Raw genomic sequence first — 19642 nt, 5'->3', positions numbered from 1 at the left:
CAGACACCTGGGAAACAGTTAATTTTAAAGAGTCCTGAATTTATTCCTTTGTCAAATTCAGGGGAAGCCCTAAATTGTCCTTTGAAGATCTCATAAAATTCTGGTTTGTCTAACAACCAGTATAAATTTCATCCAGAATGTCTCAGGACAACACCTTCAAAGTTGGGATGCAAGCCGAGTATTACAAGTATGTGCAAAATTAACATCCAAAACATTAACGACTTGATTAAAATTCTTTTTTAACATGTGCCCCTTTTGGACAACTCAGTACATGCAACTTGCCTTTTTATTTTATTAAAGTTTTGAATAATTTATTTACTAACAAATAAAATCCTCATTAGAACCAAATAATAAAGAAGCTACAAGGGCACCACAGGGAAATGTGGAAGACAAAATGCCAGGGGCTATTTTATCAAGTAAAACTCATTTCCTATAGTATTCTTGGCATTTCGCATCTCTGGAAAATAGGCAAGTTGAGTTACATGTTATCAGTCCTAAGAAATGAAGCGAGATGCTTAAAGTCCTTCCCTGTTTCTACAGAAATGTCAGCAAATTACTTTAAAAGTTCCTTGTACGTCTTCTGCAAAAGAATCAACAACTGTCTCTTATTTTGCTGGGGCTGTTACCTTACAAACAAACAATAGCTCAAGGTCTTATATTTATTCACAAAATGATCTGAATTTTACAATAAAACAAACCAAGGAATTCCCACCATTACTGAGCAAATGTACCAGCCATATTATTCAAAAGAAGAATATAATTGAATAAAGAAGTCCAAAGATAGGAAATGACTTGGGATTAAGAGCATGTCCACAGATGCTGTCAAAATATACATTTTTGAAACTTTCACAATGAGGAGAATTAGAGTTGGGGAAGTGATTGACTAATCTCACATAGGCACAATACCTAAAGGGCTCATTGCTTCCCAGAGCTATATAATAACTTAAATGGTTTAACAATTCAGAAAGAATTTCTAATCCCTTTCATATATTAACACCAACAAAGTAGCCCAAGACATGTAAGCATGAAGAAAATTAATCATATTATAAAAACTCCAACACAGGTAAATAATAGGTGGTGTACTACATAGTCTGAAGGCTTCTTCCACCTCTCCCTTGCCACCTAAATAATTCTAGTAGACTGGAATTTTACCTAAAAGCACAAGAGACAACAAAATAGAGACTTATCAGAACAAAGTAGCCTACTATGCTGTTTCTACTCCATGTCTATTCCCATGGCAATGTCAAGGAACCCAGTATTTTCAGAGGTACAGGAACAAGGAAATTAGCTCAAAACAGAGGTAACAGGGGGAGAGTGGAGTTTCTAAAGATCTATTTTTCATAAACTGCCATTCTGTCATCTTGAGAAACTAAGATTCCAAGCTGAAGGGCACTTCAGAGAGACACTAATCGCTCATATTGTACATTAATGTATAATATGTAAGTAGTTAGTGATGGAACTGATACCAAAAGTCAGGTCTTCACATTTCAAATCAATTGTCTTCTATTGGACCATACTTTTTGAAAATAGTCTCCTAATTCTCTCCAATTTGAAATTTCAGTATCCTGCTTGATTTCCTTCTCAATCCCTTCCCTTAAGTCAGACATCTACCTGTGCAAATTTTGTGGTTTTAAGAAAGTCTGGCTTATTACCAGGTTTAGCTTCTGGTTTATTTTCTAGTTTGAAATGATTTGGCCTCTACCTATTTTTCCCCAGGAGGAATGAATATTTAATGGAACAGGTGGCACAGTCATTGGGGTTCTAGACCTGGAATCAGGTTTGTTTTCTTGAATTCAAATCTGGCTATAGACACACATATTAGCTATGTGACCCTGGGCGAGTTACTTAAACTGTTTGCCTCAATTTTCTCATCTGTAAAATGAGCTAGAGAAGAAAATGGCAAATAGGGCTCAGACTTCATATTTAAGACTGTCTTGCCTATTTCAATCTTATTTCTGAAAGCCAGTAGTTCAAGTGTTTCCCTACTGAACCTTCCAGGGTAAATAAAGTTATCTTTCAAGGGAGTTGTCATCCTCCTGGATTTTTCATAGTATCCCTTTCCCAATGATCCCTAGATCATCCACTTTGCAAAACTACCCAAACTGCACAGGCCCATCTTTTCCAACCTTTAGATATTTCAGGTACCAAATAGCTTGCCTGATAGCCTTTCTGATCAACCTTGTTTTTGCCTTAAGAAAGTAAAGGCTCTGAAAGTTCTCTACTACTATAATTACAGTTAGAAAGATCAATGGTTACCCATTTGGAAGCACTCAAAATAAATAAGCCCCTAAATATAAAAGTGGAAAAGCATAAAAATTTAATTCAATTTAAAAAAATTCTCTCTGTGTGTGTGGTGTGTGTGTGTGTGTGTGTGTGTGTGTGTGTGTTTCCCAGTGGTATAAAATAACCATTAACTGTCCCTATGGAATTGAAGAATGTTCATATTCTAGTACTCCTAGAAGAAATTTATATGCAATATACAGACCCTGACCAGATCCCCTTTAAAAGGCATAACATGTGTGTGTAGACTGTATAATCTGGAAATCCCCTTTAAATTCCTCACTTTTCCCTATTTGACTCGTTTAGTATGTTCCAGAAAAGTCCAATTTGATTAATATGAGCATTTATCACAACTAGCCTTAGGTTAGGTACTTAGGACAGAGTAGACTCACATAGTCATCACATTAAGCTCTGGTTATGGCAGAGGCATGGTTACCCACTTTTTAAAAAAAAATAAGGCTCTATTGCTTCAGCAGAAGAACTGAAAGGATATTTTTTGATTCTTTTCTAAAAACTCTCTTAGATCTACCATTTCCAATCTCTGTCTCTGACAACTAAACCCAGTTACTCAAGATTATATAGGTCAAAATCATTATGCTTATACAATTAACTGATGTGAGATCATCTTCTCCATTTCAAATGCACTAAACATATCCTGATAATCCTGGGAATGGGGAGGGGATCTGGTCAGCTTCTTGGAACTTTTTGCCAAAAGGAAAAAAAAAATCTAGCTATTCGCCTCTAACCTCTTCACTAGACAGATCAATAAGCCCTTTCTCCAACACTGAAAATATGTGCTATAGAAGAAGTAAGTTTTAGAATAAGAATTCACCACATTCCTACAGTCTTTGGGCAGCTTTTTCACTTGTACTCCAAACTACAGCTACTGAATGTTTGCTTACCACCACTGTAGGTAAATGGCCAAGAAAAATATATTACCCAGCATCATGAATGTGAAAGGGTTGTCTCCAGTACCCAGTGACCTTGCAGGGGAAAATAGAAACATGAGAGGCAGCATACAATATGCATGGTTCAGAGTAACTAGAGTCCTTCTATCAATGCCACCTTAACAAGAAGGCCAGGGAGGAATTCTATGGGGTAGGTTGGTAAATGACCCCAGAGTATTACTGACTGACATAGCAAAATAAGGAAGGGGCTCAGTGGAAATGCAGGCACAGCCTTAGGCGAGCATGATAAGGTATGCAGGGGTAAAATATGTTCTGCTGTGATAAAGAAGAAAAAACTTCAAATAAAATGTCATTTTCTCAGCATCTCTGGTAAGGTGAACATCCTGGCTTCACATAGACTCCCCTGTCTAGAAATTTCTGCACACTCTCTGGCTCCAACTATTTTTTTTCACCTACCCTAGATTTAAGCATCCACTTTACCTTCCCCCCTCCCCATCATCCTCTTCTAAAGCCCTCAAAGTCCCAAGGGTAAAGGGGGGGGGTCAATGCTTAATCAAGCACATTCACACCAAAGGTATCAAATTTTTGAAGCCAAAACATAGGCTTCATTTATGTTACTTGTCCCTTGCTTAACAACAACATATGAATTATCTGATACTTGACTCCAGTGGAGGGGTAGTAGCCTCTTAGCAATAATAGTGCCTGGTTTGAGCTCTGCTACCAGTCCACTACTCTGTCATACAGAATCAAGACTCAAGGTACTTGGACTCTCCCTGAGGGCTGTGAAAACTGTCTGCCACTAGGTTAAGGTATGGGCTAAATTATCCCTGGACCTCTTGCTTCCTATATCCTGAGATCATGGGGGGTGTTATACTTTTTTTATGCTTAAAATAAATGTATTTATTTTTGAATTTTGCTATTTTCCCCCAAATCTCACTTCCCTACTCCCCCACCTCCCACAGAAGGCAGTCTGTTAGTCTTTACATTGTTTCCATGCTATACATTGAGCTATTGAATGAAGAATAAAAGAATAAAATATAAGAGATAGCAAGATTACATAATAAGATAACATTTTTAAAAAAATTAAAGGTGATAGTCTTTGGTCTCTGTTCAAACTACACAATTCTTTCTCTGGATAAAGATACCCCAAAATTGTCCCTGATTGTTGCACTCATGAAATGAGCAAGTCCATTAAGGTTGATTATGAACCCCATGTTGCTGCTTTGGTGGACAATGTTCTTCTGGTTCTGCTCATCTCACTCAACATCAGTTCATGCAAATCCCTCCAGGCTTCTCTGAGTTCCCATCTCTCCTGGTTTCTAATGGAAAAATAGTGTTTCAAAAGGTACATATACCACAATTTGTTCAGCCATTCGCCAATTGATGAACATTCACTCAATTTCCAATTCTTTGCTGCCACAAACAAGGTTGCTATGAATATTTTTGTACAAGTGATGCTTTTAACCTTTTTTTATAATCTCTCCAGGGTATAAACCCAGTAGTGGTATTTCTGGATCAAAGGGTATGCACATTTTTATTGCCCTTTGGGCATAATTCCAAATTGCTCTCCAGAAAGATTGGATGAGTCCATGCTCCACCAACAATGTATTAGTGTCCCAGATTTCCTACATCCCTTCCAACATTGATCACTCTCTGTCCTTTCTGGTCATATTATCCAGTCTGAGAGGTGTGAGGTGGTACCTCAGAGATGCTTTAATTTTCATTTCTCTAATAAGTAATGAATTAGTGCAATTTTTCATGACTATGGATAACTTTGATTTCCTCTTCTGTAAATTGCCTCTGCGTATACTTTGCCCATTTGTCAATTGGGGAATGGCTTTTTATTTTATAAATTTGATTCAGTTCTCTATAGATTTTAGAAATGAGTCCTTTGTTAGAAATGCTAGTTGTAAAACTTGTTTCCCAATTTACTACATTTCTTTTGATCTTGGTTATAGTGGCTTTGTCTGTACAAAAGCTTTTTAATTTAATGTAATCAAAATTATCTAGTTTGTTTTTAATGATGTCCTCCATCTCTTCCTTGGTCTTAAACTGCTTCCCTTTCCATAGATCTGATAGGTAAACCATTCCCTGTTCTCCTAGTTTGCATATAATATTGTCTTTTATGTCTAAATCCTGTATCCATTTTGATCTTATCTTGGCATAAGGTATAAGGTCTAATCTAAGTTTCTGCCATATAATTTCCAATTTTCCCAACAGTTTTTATTGAAGAGGTATCATACTTTTCTCTGGAAATAAATCTGGCGATTTAGTGGTATTAAATCACTGGTGATAGGTAACTCCATCCCCATGAATGGAGAATCTTCCCATGAATGGTGATCAACTTTATCTTTTGATAAAGTTAAAAAAATACTGGAACTTTGGCATTCCTGTTCCCATGCTGCTCCAGGTATGCTCCTGGCATTGACCTGGACACCAACCCACCCCTGGTTATCACCCCAGACTCCTTAATGTTGCTTCAAAGACTCTTCCTCTATTCTTTTGAGTGGTGGCATTGCCTTCTCAGACTGAGTCATCTAACTTGATGGAAACTCAAATTCCACCAAATGAATTCATTTCTCCAACAAAGACCAAACATAGGTGCTGACCTTTATACTACTTTTTGCCAGTACTAAAAGCTGACATTTAATTAATAGCTGATATTGTAACATTTAACATGAGCATTTTGCAAAGTGATATACATGCATTTTCTCTTTTAATTTTCACAACGCTAGCAGTGGTAAGGATAGTATTCTCTCCTTCTTACAGGCAAGGAAACTAAGGCTCAGAGAGATTATTTCCCTGTGGTCAACTATTGTCAGAGGAGAAATTTAAATATTCTTTCTATAACCAAAGCCAGCTTGACTTCTACTATTACTGTCTACTAGGTCTCACTGCAACTCTGTCAATAAGACCAACTTTCCTTATTAAAGATTGAAGTAACCTCAAATAGCATTTTAATAATGATATTTTTGTGAGAATAAAATGACTGAATATTCTCATTAATTCTAAAAAAATCTGTTACATGCCATGACCAAGTGATTTGAAGGTCTGCTTCTAACTTGTTTATTTTGATACTAGGTTTAGTGACTGTCACAGCTAAAAAAGGTACCTTAAAATGATGCACAGATGCAAATGGAAGAAGTGTGCTATTGACTTTGTTTACTAAATCATGATCCATATTTTTCTATTCCATTCATGAGTGTTTTTGTTGTTTGCTTCCATTGTTGAAATTTGGTTAATAAATTTCCATCTTTCTGACATCAATCAATTGCCCTTTCAAACTAATTGGAAATTATGGTATTTTTTTGTGTTAACATTGGTTCAAAATCCAATAAACCTCTTCATTTGGAAGATTTTAAACCAGACTATAAAATTATTTTCAAGTTATCCATGTGGGTATGAGAATTATGTGATGTTTGCATCATTTTCAGCAATCCAGGGAAAAGACAGTAAAAATTCAGAAAATGACAGATGGTTAGCAGAGTCAAGTGAAGGGCACAGGTCAAGGTCAAGAAAGAAGAGGAGTGAAAAAAACATGCTGAATATGGCAATAAAGAATTCAAAGGTAAGTTTGAAGGAAATATTTAACCAAATGAGACTTTAAATTTAGGAGGTTAGGAACACAGGAAATTCTAGAAAATAAAAGAATAATGGTGTTCTCAAGGGAACAAAGGAAGTAGAGGATAAAGTTTGCGGGTGAAAGATAATGATTAAATAAGATTTGTCAAACACATGATAAACATTCATGTCTGCTTATTCTGGGTTAGTTACTCTTTCTCATCAAAAATTAGTGTTTCTTACTCACTAGTCACTATCCCAGAGGGCAGAGTCTGCCCAACTGAAGTAATGGGGAAAGAGGGAAGAAGAAGGTGGAGACGTTATGCAGTGGCAAAGGGATTTTGCCTGTACAGCTTAGGCACCAACTAAAAGATAGCAGTAGAAGGCAGCAAAGTGGAAGACTGTTGAAGTATAATGGGTGATGGAGTTGGTGTAGTTATGTTGGAGACAAACCCACAATTAATTATTTCAGGGAGAATGGGATACAATCCATTTCCCCATTAGATGAGTGGTAGATCACATACCCAGTGAAGTGGTGTGGTTATGCTGGAGACAAGCCCACAATTAGCTATTGCAGGGAGAATTTTCCCTTTAGATAAATGGTAGATCACATACCCCTTGGTCAAGTCAATTTTGAAACCATTGTTCTAAATGACTAAAACCTTATGGGAAAAATACTTTTTCCTCTGTTCCTCCCCCTGTCAAAGGAGAAGCATCTGAAAATGTCAGGCCAGAAAGCTTAGGAGGAATTAGGATAATATAAGGAATGGCATAAACACTTCAAAGATTCCAAATGAGAAAGGAATATTATTTTGAAAGACAGAGATGGAAATACTTGCACTGAACTTAAGTTGACAGTGAGGATACCATATATAGCAGCTGCTTAGATGTTATAGAATTTCTCCCATATGGATGCATAAAGGTAAACCCTACAGATTCAGGAAGTCTGCCATCTGGTGGACAATCCTGGTGGTGGTCAAAATACAAGATGCTCCTTCATCTACATCTTATGTTATTTCAAACTACTTAAAAATTAGTCTTTCCCTAATTATGATCTTTTCTATGTAGACTCTGAGTCTTCCCTTACAGATCAATCCTATAATCCCCTCTACCTATTTATGTGATAGTGGGGATGAATGATGAATGATGCCTAGGGAACCAAAGTGAACACTGAAATAAACATCTGCTGTCACTTATTTTTTTTCATTCTTTTCTTTTTTATGGCATCAGTCTCTGGAATGTGACAATCCCTTGTTTCATCTTTAATGGGATCATATAAACTGTTAGGGTAATAGGGGAGGTTAAGATAGGATATTAATCTTCACTTTCTGAAAGATAACTCTTCCTAATGCATCTCATAGATGCACATCTTGAGCCCTCTGAATCTTCTCTAAACTTTCAATGATTAATGAATCAATCTATGGTTTATCTTAAAAAACCATATAATATATGTATGCAAGTATGTTCTATATTCCAGTGATGAAGAAGTTCATCTGCTATAACATTATAGAACCAGGTGGAGAATAATATGTAGAGATTCAATCACCCTCTGCAACAATGCTTACTTTATAGCTGCCTGCCTAAAAGCTTTTGAATGCTGAGTACACAGCAACCACCAGAGACCCACACTTGCCTCTAACAGCTGGGCTCCTACCCCTTAAAACCTAAGCTGCCCATATGGTTATGTTTTATGTTCTAACCTCCCTTTTCTGTTTCTGGGAAGTGGTACAAGAATGTTTTTTTAAAGTTCTAGTATCTCTAAATATCCCAAACTTCACTAACTCATGGTTTCCTAACTAATAACTCACTTTTGGATCACTGCATAACTATGCATGAGCTAATCCCCAGCAGTATCATCTCAAAATGCAGTTTGCATATTCTTACATTTTGGAGCTCCTCAGTAACCACAAGATGTCAATAAATTGGAGGAGATTCTGAGAACAGCAACAAAAATGATTTAAGAATCCAAGAAGGTTGATTTATGAGGAAAGGTGAAGAAAGTTATCATTTAAGCCAGCTAAGTAAAATGGGGTAAGGGAGTCCAAGCATTTGAAGGTTATGGATGCCACAAACCTAGAGGAATTGGGATGCTATGCTTGGTCTAACAGAATAAAATAAGTACCAACTCAGAAGTAAGAGGTATGTCATCAATCACCTGTTGAGATTTGCTGGAGAGAAAGAAACCTTGAATATTCCTTCTTTTTTTTTTTGAAAAAAGTAAAAGATCTTTGCAGCAGAATGACCACTGAATCTCTAAGAAAAGATACTAAAAGCTAATTCAGTGATATTTTTAAACACAGGATTCAATCAATGATAACTTAGGCTACCCTCAACCATGTGTTTATCTCTCAACCAGGAGAGAAACTTTTAGGTCAACAAGATGAGCCCAAATGTCATATGGAAACCCTTAAAGAATAAAAATAATAGAACTAATGGATGGATGGATGGAAAAGTCTGTGACAAAATAATGTAAGATAATTTAAAGTTGGTCCTCCATAATATTGGGTAGATACTTTTAAGGACTATTCATGAGAGAATATGGACAAGCATGACCAACAGGCCAAGAAAGCAAAAATGGAATGTTCTATACTAATATCACCTTGAAGTACTGAATCTAATATGGTGGGTCAACAGTTCTAGATGTTTTTGCCTCCTCCTCCTCATCATCATCATCAATATCTTAATATCATTTTCAAAAAATGCAAACAATTAATTAGCATACATAACTACAGAATTAAAATTTCTACTTATCCCTCAACCCAGCCTCAACCTAGGAATGCAATATGTTTTGCATCTGTAAGAAAAGACTCAGAGAACTGAGAATTTTCACCTATTCATTCTAGACAATTAATAGGTCAAGGAATCATACCTTTACTCAGTAACATATTTTTTCATTGATATGAATTTAGGACCCCATCATCTTCCCTTACAAATACAATCCCCTGTATATACTAAGAACCTGTATCAGAGAAGTCTCAATGGAATTTTTAAGTGATGTGAAAAATTTCCTAAAATCAAGGACTAACAAGAACAATAAAGATTTTGCTTTGGTTTTTTTCCACATTACACATCTGCTTTTCTCACATTCCATAGTCCCATAATAATGTATTTATGATATATGACTGATTTTCATACCCAAGTCTTCACATCTGATGGCATAACTGCCTTTCTTATTCAGATCCTGGCAGATATTGTGTTGGGTACTCTGCCTAGTTAATGATTTATATCATTGCATTTGTAAGGAGTGATGGCTAACTAGGGTTAATTTTTACAAAGGAAACATGAATAACCAAAATCACTAAAAGCTAAGCATAGAACAAAAATGAAAGTGGGCAGATAATACTCACCAGGGGGAGAAGAAATAAATAGTCTAGATGAAGGGTTCTTAACTTGGGATTCATGAACTTGGATGGAAAATAATTACCACTTTTTTTCATTAATCTGCAACCAAAATTTAGAGCTTCCTTCAATAAAGACATTATTCTGAGAAGGGGGTCTAAAGGTTGAACAGTCTGCAAAAGGATTTCATTCTACAAAAAAAAAAGTTTAAAAAAATCCTGGTTTGAAATATGCCTATGGAATTATAAAGTGAAACTATTAAGCTTGTTCATTTATATTTAAAAGAGTCAATAGAACCTTTATATGTATAAATGGTGTAGGAACAAGTTTGCATAAGGATATATGGAGTAAAGTTGTACTAAAAAAATGACCTTTTCATATACTTACTCCAGAGAGTTAGTTACAAGATACAGTCTACTTCCCTTCCCTATTATCTTTTATTCAAACATAATGAGATATACCTGTTATTTAATACACACCATTCATACAATTTTACATGATTTACCAACAGAAGAACTATATCCTTAGCAAGATGAATGTAGGACTTTCTCTAAGAGAAGGATTAGTAAGAGGCAGAGTTATGTGGTAAAGATTTTACACTGGGAAAAGAAATATCAGCTAATCTTAGAATTTGTCAATGGTCTCTGAGTAGTTCATTTTTCTCCATTCATAAATATATTTTATGTTAACATTTTTTTTTACCAACTAGTATAGGATATCAGTCCTTCTCATAAAGATAATACTCTTTCCCATCATCAGTAAGGCATACTTTGAGGTTTTTTGTCCAATTTGGGGAAATAGATTGCCACTGATTTATGTTCTCTTGAACAGTCATCCTAATACCTGGCTTTGCATTATGATGGGACAAGACTGTGGCCATGTGACCACAAAACCAAAGAAGGCCCTGGACTAGAGTCCTTGACTGAATTAGTCTCTTTTTCTAAGCAAATGAACTAATGAGTCACAAAGTCAATGTATATTGTCTTATATTACCTGAAACTCAACATACCTAGATAAAGATGTTTAGTTGCCTTGATATTTCACTTTGAACACTGTCTTCACTCAAGACAGTCATAGTCCTAGTCAAAGATTTTGTTCCTATTTACCTTTAACCTGCAGTCTCCTAAACTATCCATGTTAACTCTCCCAATAGTATGTTAAATTAGTACTCTTCCATTCCTGATGACACCTATCAGCTATTGGCAGGATGTTATATTGCTCATCAGTCTTCTCTTTGCCAACTTGTATGGATTTGGTTCTTTTCATCTTTCCTCCAAAGTCAATCTATCCTGGACCTTAATCATTTCTGTCACTCTTCTCTGACCTCATTGAGTCTCATTCCTTAATGAGATGCCCAGAAATGACTGCAATATCCAGGAACTGAACACTGGGTGAGGGAAGTAGTCTGTCTTCTTGCCACTGCCTAATTCACTTATTCCTACAGATAGCAACATTACTTGATTGACAATCACTTTGTTATCTATCTCTATCTATCAGGACATATAAAGTGCCTACCGCGTATCTCATTTGACATATAGAACAGTGACAAAATGTCTAGGTTATTGAAGTAAGCTGATAAGCAGCCAGATACATTAGTATATCTTATGGTTAATGAAGAGACTATTCTAAAAGTGATGGAAAGGGCTGAGAAAACTTGAACCATTTGTGTTTAACTCCCAAGTACTTTGGGGGTTATTTATCTCCTAGAATTGAGAACAGTTCAATAAAGGAATTTATTTCCTCTCCCATCTTTGAATAAACTTCTTAGTCTTTCACTTCCTATGAGAAATTCTAGGGAGCAGGAAATGTAAGCATTAAAGTCTTTTTTTTTAATTCCTAGAATCTACTCCTGTCTGTCTTCCATGTTTTTTAGAATAATAATATTTTTGTTCAATGTTGTCACATTTTATAAATCATAAATTGCACTTTCAGGGGAAGGGATTGTAACAATATTTTAGATCAATAGAAACAGTTATTAAAACAGCATAAGTTCATAAAATAATAGCATTATTTCCTATCTATAGAAGAAGAAAATGAAGTTGAGAGAAGTTATACAAGATCACATTAATTACCTGGAACTCAACTCAAGACTTCTTACTCCAAAGTCCAGTGGTCTTTCCCCTATAAAATACAATAGGTCCTTGTTTTCTTAAGAGGGGTATTTATTTGTATAAGGGTTTTATTTTGTTTTTTTAACATGCCTTTGGAATTCATGAAACTTTTGAGAATATAAGAGCTACCATTTCATTGTGGTGATATCATAAGATTTCTAACAATGAATATTCTGTGTATGTGTGTATTTGTGTGTGTATGTGTACATATGTAGATGTGGGTGTGCAAATTGTAATCACAGATATTCTCTTGAATATTCACTGATAGTCTAAAGAAGTATCTTTGTGAAGGAGTCAGAGCAACTCCAAGCCCACAACTTTCTGTTTTTGACAACAAAGGGCAAAATTTTTTGTAAAGGAAACAGATACTAGAAAAACAGCTCTAGGTTTTGTTAGGTTATGGTTATTCCATTTAATGCATGACTATTTCTCATGATTCATTACTGGAAAAGGGAATCAGTTTTCAACCTCTATTCTAAGATTCTAGACATTGGTTGTGTGGCCACTGCTCTCTGTGTCAAAGAATTTCTTTGAGCAGTACCTCAAAGGCAGGACAGAAAAATGGAGTCTAACAGTACTTCAGAGGAGAAAAGAAGGTTACGTCATGGGGACACTTTCTTTAAGAAAGGCAGATCATTTCCATCATCAGTACATGAGGCTCGCTTCAATTGTCTTGTCTTTGAAGTATTAGGAGTAGGAATAAGAGAAACTCATAGGGTACAGCTATTCCTCTTGGAGTGAAGTGGTACCCTTCTATTCTGAAAGCTTATGCTCCCCAAATTCACTAGTCCCTTAGGAAAACATCCAAAGATGCATAATTGTAATATGTTAGTTTCATTCTCCTAGAGATCTCATCTACCATAGTTACACTTGGACTGGAAGTTTAAGTCTGTGATAAAGTTGTAATTTTTAAACTACATAGGGACAGCTCGATGACCCAGTGGATAAAGTGCTGAACCTGGAGTCATGAAGATTTGAGTTCAAATCAGAACTGTGTGATCTTGGGCAAATGATTTAACGCCATTGGCCTCAGTTTTCTCATTTGTAAAATATGCTGGAAAAGGAAATGACAAACTACTCCAGTATCTTTGCCAGGAAAACCCTAAATGGCATCACAAAGAGTAGGACGTTATTGAAATGATTAAACAATAATAGGCCACATATCTGAATAAATCTTCTGAGACTGCTCCGTACCCTCCCAAAGGTATACCTGAGAAAGCCCCACATATTATAATAGCAGTGGATCAGCTATATAAAATGAAACATAATTATGGAGGTTTTCTTATTATAATCTCAAAATTTTCTCTCTGAAAGAAGACATTCATCCCCTCTATTACAACTACTGTGGATACTGCACTCCAAGAGGAAAAAAGCCAAAACAAAGTAATGAGTTGTAACTACTCTCAACAAAGAATATGATTCTCAGATTCATCTCCCACTTCTAAACCCATTTAATAGTCACAATATGCAAGCTGTTAGACAATACACACTTGGTACAGACCTTGCCTTCTGGCAAGGAGCTTATGCATCCAGTATGTGCCAAACACTTTGCCTATTAACTGCTTTACAAATAACTAATTTGATACCCATAACCACCCTTTGAAATCTAGGTTATTTTTATCCCCATTTTGTAGTGGAAGAGACTGGAAAATAGAGATCAAGTGATATGCTCAAGGACAAAAATTAGTAAGAATCTGAGGCCAAATTTGAACTCAAACCTTCCTGATCCCATACCCATGGTGTTATCTAGGGTTCTACATAGCTACCTTTATGTTCTAAGGAGTTTTCATCAGGCATTACCTGTTAATACCTTTTATTTGTTGTTAGTCCTTTATTTTATTTGACTTTTTTGATTGTCTTAGAGTAGATATGATGATAAAGATAGTGCAAGAATGTGAAAGAGATGTGTGAGGCTAACCACCTCTGGACTAATCAGATTAAGCTGGCTTTTGAGATCCGAGAAATATTGTAAATTCAGAAGGAAAAATAGTGAGATATCCTCCCAGCAAAATAGGGATGGAAATCTAGAATAGAGGAAGAGGGCAAAGGGAAGGGGAAAAACACTCAAGGGGCAGAATTTCATAGTTAAAAAATACTGGAACAGGTATCAGGAGGGACTTGAATTTGAATCCTATCTCAGATGCTAACTAGCAATTTCCAATTCTTTGCCACTACAAAAAAAGAGCTGCTATGAATATCCTGGAACATGTGGGACTTTTCCCAGTTTTTATGATTTCTTCTGGAGACAGATCTAGAATTGGATTGCTGGATCAAAGGGAATGAACAGTTTTATTGCTTTTTTTGGGTATAGTTCTATATTGCTCCCAGAATGGTTGGGTTAGTTCATAACTCCACCAGCAAAGCATCAATGTCCCAATGCTCCCACAACCTCTCCAACATCGATCATTTTCCCTTTTTTGTCATCTTAGCCAATCTGATAGGTATGAAGAGATACCTCAGAGCTGTTTTAATTTGCATTTCTCTAATCAATAATGATTTGGAATATTTTTTCATATGATTTTATATAGCTCTAATTTCTTCATTTGAAGCTGTCTATTCATATCATTTGATCATTTATCAATTGGGGAATTGAATTTGATGCAATTTTCTATTAGAAATGAGACCTTTATCAGAACTCCTAGTTGTGAAGATTGTTTCTCAGTTTTCTACTTTCCTTGTGACTCTGGCAGCATAGATTTTATTAGTGCAAAACCTTTTTTAATTTAATATAATCAAAATCATTCATTTTGCAGTGTATATATTTCTTGGTTGTCCATAAATTTGGCCATATATAGATAGATAAAGATAATTTCTTGGTCTATTAATTTATCTGTGGTGGCATACTTTATGTCTAAATCCTGTACCCATTTTGACCTTATTTTGTTATAGGGTGTGAGATAGGGATCAATGTCTAGTTTTTGCCATACTATTTTCCAATATTCACCAACAATTTGTTTTCAAATAGTGAGTTCTTATCCCAGAAGTTAATGTCTTTGGGTTTGTCAAATAGTAGATTACTGTAGTCATTTACTACTGTTTCTTTGGAACCTATCCTAATCCACTGATCCATTACTCCATTTCTTAACCAGTATCAGGTAGCCTTGATGACTGTCCCTTTATAGTTTATTTTTAAAACTGGTAGAGCTAGGCCACCTTACTTTACATTTTTCCCCCATCAGTTCCCTTGCTATTCTTGACCTTTCCTTGCTCCAGATGACTTTTGTTACTATTTTTTCCAGCATGATAAAATAATTATTTGGTAGTTTGATTGGTATGACACTGAATAAGTAATTTAATTTGGGTAGAATTGTCATTTTATCATATTAACTCAATCTAACTATGAGCATTTGGCATTTTTTTCCAGTTATTTAGATCTGACTTTATTTGGGTGAGATACACTTTATAATTGTGTTCCTATAGTTTCTGGATTTGTCTTGGGAGGTAGATTCCCAAGTATTTAATGTCTATAGTTACTTTAAATGGAATTTCCCATTCTATCTCTTGCTCTTGTTCTTTGTTGTTCATATATAGAAATGTTGATAATTGGTGCAGATTTATTTTATATCCTGCTACTTTGCAGAATCTGTTAATTCTTTCAATGAGTTTTTTTAGATAATTTTCTCAAATTCTCTAAGTAAACCATTATATCATCTGCAAACAGTGAAAGCTTTACTTCTTCATTGTCAGTTCTGATTTCTTCAATTTCTTTGTCTTCTCTTATTGCTAAAACTAGCATTTCTAATACTATATTTAAGAGTAATAGTGATAATGGGCATCCTTGTTTTACCCCTGAGTTTATTGAAAATGCTTTGAATTTATCCCATTACATATAAAATTTGTTGATGTTTTAGGTGGATACTTTTTATTATTTTAAGGAAAACTCCATTTATCCTAAACTTTCTAGTGTTTTTAATAGGAATGGATTTTGTATTTTATGAAAGGTTTTTTTCAGCATCTATTAAGATAATTATATGATTTCTGTTGGTTTATTGTTATGTTCAATTATGTTAAGTGTTTTTCTAATATTGAACCATCCCTGCTTACCTGGTATATATCCTACCTGATCCTGGTGTGTGATCCTAGTAATAACTTGCTGTAGTCTCATTGCTAAAATTTATTTAAGATTTTTGCATCAATATTCACTAGGGAGATTGGGCTATAATTTTCTTTGTTTTGGTTCTTCCTGGTTTAAGTATCAGCACCATGTTGGTGTCATAAAAGGAATCTGGAAGAACTTCTTTTTCAATTTTTAAAAATAGTTTATATAGAAGAGGAATTATTCCTTAGATGTTTGGTAGAATTAATTTGTAAATTCATCTGGACTTGGATATTTTTTCTTAGTGAATTTTTTTAGGTTTTTTTTGCAAGGCAGATAGGGTTAAGTGGCTTGCCCAAGGCCACACAGCTAGGTAATTATTAAGTGTCTGAGACTGGATTTGAACCCAGGTACTCCTGACTCCAGGGCTGGTGCTTCATCCACTATGTCACCTAGCCACCCCATCTTAGGGAATTTATTGATGATTTCTTTAATTTCTTTTTCTAAAACAGGGTTAAGTATTTTTCCTCTTCTGTTAATCTGGACAGTTTGTATTTTTGTAAATAATCTTCCATTTCACTCAGATTATCCAATTTATTGCCATTCAGTTAGGCAAAGTAGCTCTGCATTATCTCTTTAATTTACTCCTCATTGTGGTTAGTTCACCCTTTTCCTTTTTGATACTGGTAATTTGGTTATCTTCTTTCTTTTTTAAAATCATATTAATCAAAGGTTTATATACTTTACTGATATTTTTCAAAAATTTTAGTTTTATTTATTACATCAATGGTTTTCTTGCTTTCAATTTCATTACTCTCTCCCTTGATTCAACTGGGAATTTTTTTATTTGTTCTTTTTCTAGCTTTTTCAATTGCATACCCAATTCATTGCTCTCCTCTGAGAAGTGTACATTTATTATTTCTGACTTTCTGCATTTGATTATAAGATTTTTATGCCATAGTACATGGTTAATTTTAGTATAGTTCAAGTTTTTTTCCTTCTATGAGTAGGGCATAAGAAGTTTTGTGGTATCAACTTCATATTTTAGTTGTGAGAAATATATTTTGCAAACTGCAAGGAATTGTACAAATGTGAATTATAATTATTATTTACAGTTCATAGGTATAGATAATAGCTCATACTCAAGGGAAGATTTGAAGACTTCAGAACACTTTCACAATAGCCCTATGAGGAACTATAAAATGTTACCATGTCAATTTGATGGATAAAGAAACTGAATCTAGGCAATATATTAATAGTTACTTATATAAATGGTCAACCTACAACTCAGATCTAGGTTTCCTGCCTCCTAATTCATCATTCTTTCCTCTCACACTATATAGCATCTCTATGTTGATTCCTATGTCACAGGATCCTGTATGTCATCTACTCCTTCAAAATGGATATTACTTCCTGGACAAAAGTCTTGTCAAAGGGTATGGGGGCCCCTTAACAGCTAGTAAGTTTTTCATCCCTGGAAGTCTTCAAGAAGGGACTGTATATATGAGCACCTAATGGGGATAGGAGAAGGAGGATTTCTGCAAAGATGTTGATTCAGTTCCAAGTAAGTCCCATTCTAAGAAATACTTATTAAAGCAATGTGGACAGTAGGAATAAATTAAGTCAAAGGACTTGAGTTCAGAACCTTTCTCTGTCACTATCTATAGCACCTTGGGCACCTCACATAACTTCAGGGCATTTGAGTTCTCTCTTGTATAAAATGACAGGGCTACCAAAAGGGAAAAGAACCCACAAGTAAAAAATATTTGTAACAACTCTTTATGGTGGCAAGGAATTGGAAATTGAGAGGATTTCATCAGTTGAGGAACGTCTGAAGAACCTGTGGTATATGGATATAATGAAATGCTATTGTGCTATAAGAAATAATGAGCAGTAAGGCTTTAGAAAAACCTGGAAAGAAGTACATGAACAGATACTGAGAGAAATAAGCAGAACCAGGAGAGCATTGAACATGTTAACAGAAACATTGTGTAATGATCAACTATGATGATCTATACTCTTCTCAACAATATAGTGATCCAAGACAAATCCAAATGACTTGTGATGGAAAAATGCCATCTACATACAGAGAAAGAACTAAGGAATGTGAATAGAGATCAAAGCATCCTCTTTTCACTTTTTAATTTTGTTTTTTTGATTTTTCTGTCTCATGATTTTTCTATCTTGTTATGATTCTTCTTTCACAATATGGCTAATGTGGAAATATTTACATAATTACACACACACACACACACACACACACACACACATATATATATATAACTTCTCACAGATTACTTGCCATTTTAGAGAAGGAGGGAGAAAAATCTGGAAATCAAAATCATACAAAAATTAATGTTGAAAACTTTATTTATATGTAATTGGAAATTATAAAACAAAATTATAAAACACAAAATAATATAATTTTGGATCTGGTCTAGGAGATTTCAACGTCTGCCTTGTAGAGGCTCTTCCAAGTGCTGAATGGGGAATCGGCAGGTAAGACAGCTGTGACTAGGCAACCATATCTTTGTTTTCTTATCTCCAAGAAGAGTATTAAGCCAGACATTGATCATGCATTGCATATTTATAGTTTTAAAGAATTACAAGGCTAGACTAGATGGCCTTTTAAGGTCTTTCTGATCTCTAAATCTGTGATTATCAGAAATGTGGCAATGTTTCAAAATAGTGTAATACCTCTATAAAGAAAGACACATGCTAAAACTACCTACATGTACATATAGTAGCTTTAGATTTTATGAGAAGAACAGAAATCCTGAACTCTAGGTCTATAATATTTTATTAGCATTAAGCCTACCCTGCTGGGGAGCTATATAAATTGCAGTAATTTTGCCTCCTTAATGTTTCCTATCAATCTTTGTTCCTCAATGAAATAGTACCCACACACTGCCAAATCTCTTCCCTCTTTACTCTTTTTTCCTCCTCTTTTGCCCCTGCCTCCTTTCTTTTCCCCTTCCTCTGCCTGAGTTCCTGTCCAAAGTTACAATATACTGAGAAAAGTATATACAGAAAGTATTTTTTTAATTCTTTAATCACTGCAACATGACACAATTTAGTAATTTAGGCTGGGGCATTTTGATTTAAACAGATCATAAGCAGAGACAGAATCGGGTCTGCAATGCAATTAATCATCTCTGTATTACATTATCCACAAAACAATACAGGAAACAAAGGAGCAGGAGCTATCCTAACCCAGCCTTGATGTGCAAATAATTGGCTTGGCTTGGCTTTTGCAGTCACTGAGGGTTGTAGCACCAGCTAAAGTTTATTAATATACATCTGTGATGTGGGTCTTGGGAAAGATGTAGAGAGAAGAATTTGCAGTCATCCACCACCAAAAAAAAAATCAAAGCATTAAGAAATATTTCTTGCTGGTTTCTTTCCTC

At 35.1% G+C, this 19642-nt stretch overlaps 1 protein-coding gene and 1 long non-coding RNA gene across 5 annotated transcripts in view; one reads left to right on the top strand and one right to left on the bottom strand.

Moving 5' to 3' along the window:
- The window catches only part of SORCS1 (sortilin related VPS10 domain containing receptor 1), a 741634-nt gene that overhangs the window by 648462 nt on the left and 73530 nt on the right, over positions 1–19642 (bottom strand). The window lies entirely within an intron of this gene.
- On the top strand, positions 6637–17661 carry LOC141521306 (uncharacterized). Its single transcript, XR_012477890.1, has 3 exons — positions 6637–6756; positions 9106–9218; positions 17607–17661. It is a non-coding gene; the product is annotated as an uncharacterized LOC141521306 (long non-coding RNA).

This window comes from Macrotis lagotis, chromosome 4, assembly GCF_037893015.1.
Source record: "Macrotis lagotis isolate mMagLag1 chromosome 4, bilby.v1.9.chrom.fasta, whole genome shotgun sequence".
NCBI lineage: Eukaryota > Metazoa > Chordata > Mammalia > Peramelemorphia > Peramelidae > Macrotis > Macrotis lagotis.
This window is presented reverse-complemented; position numbering and strand designations above follow the sequence as displayed.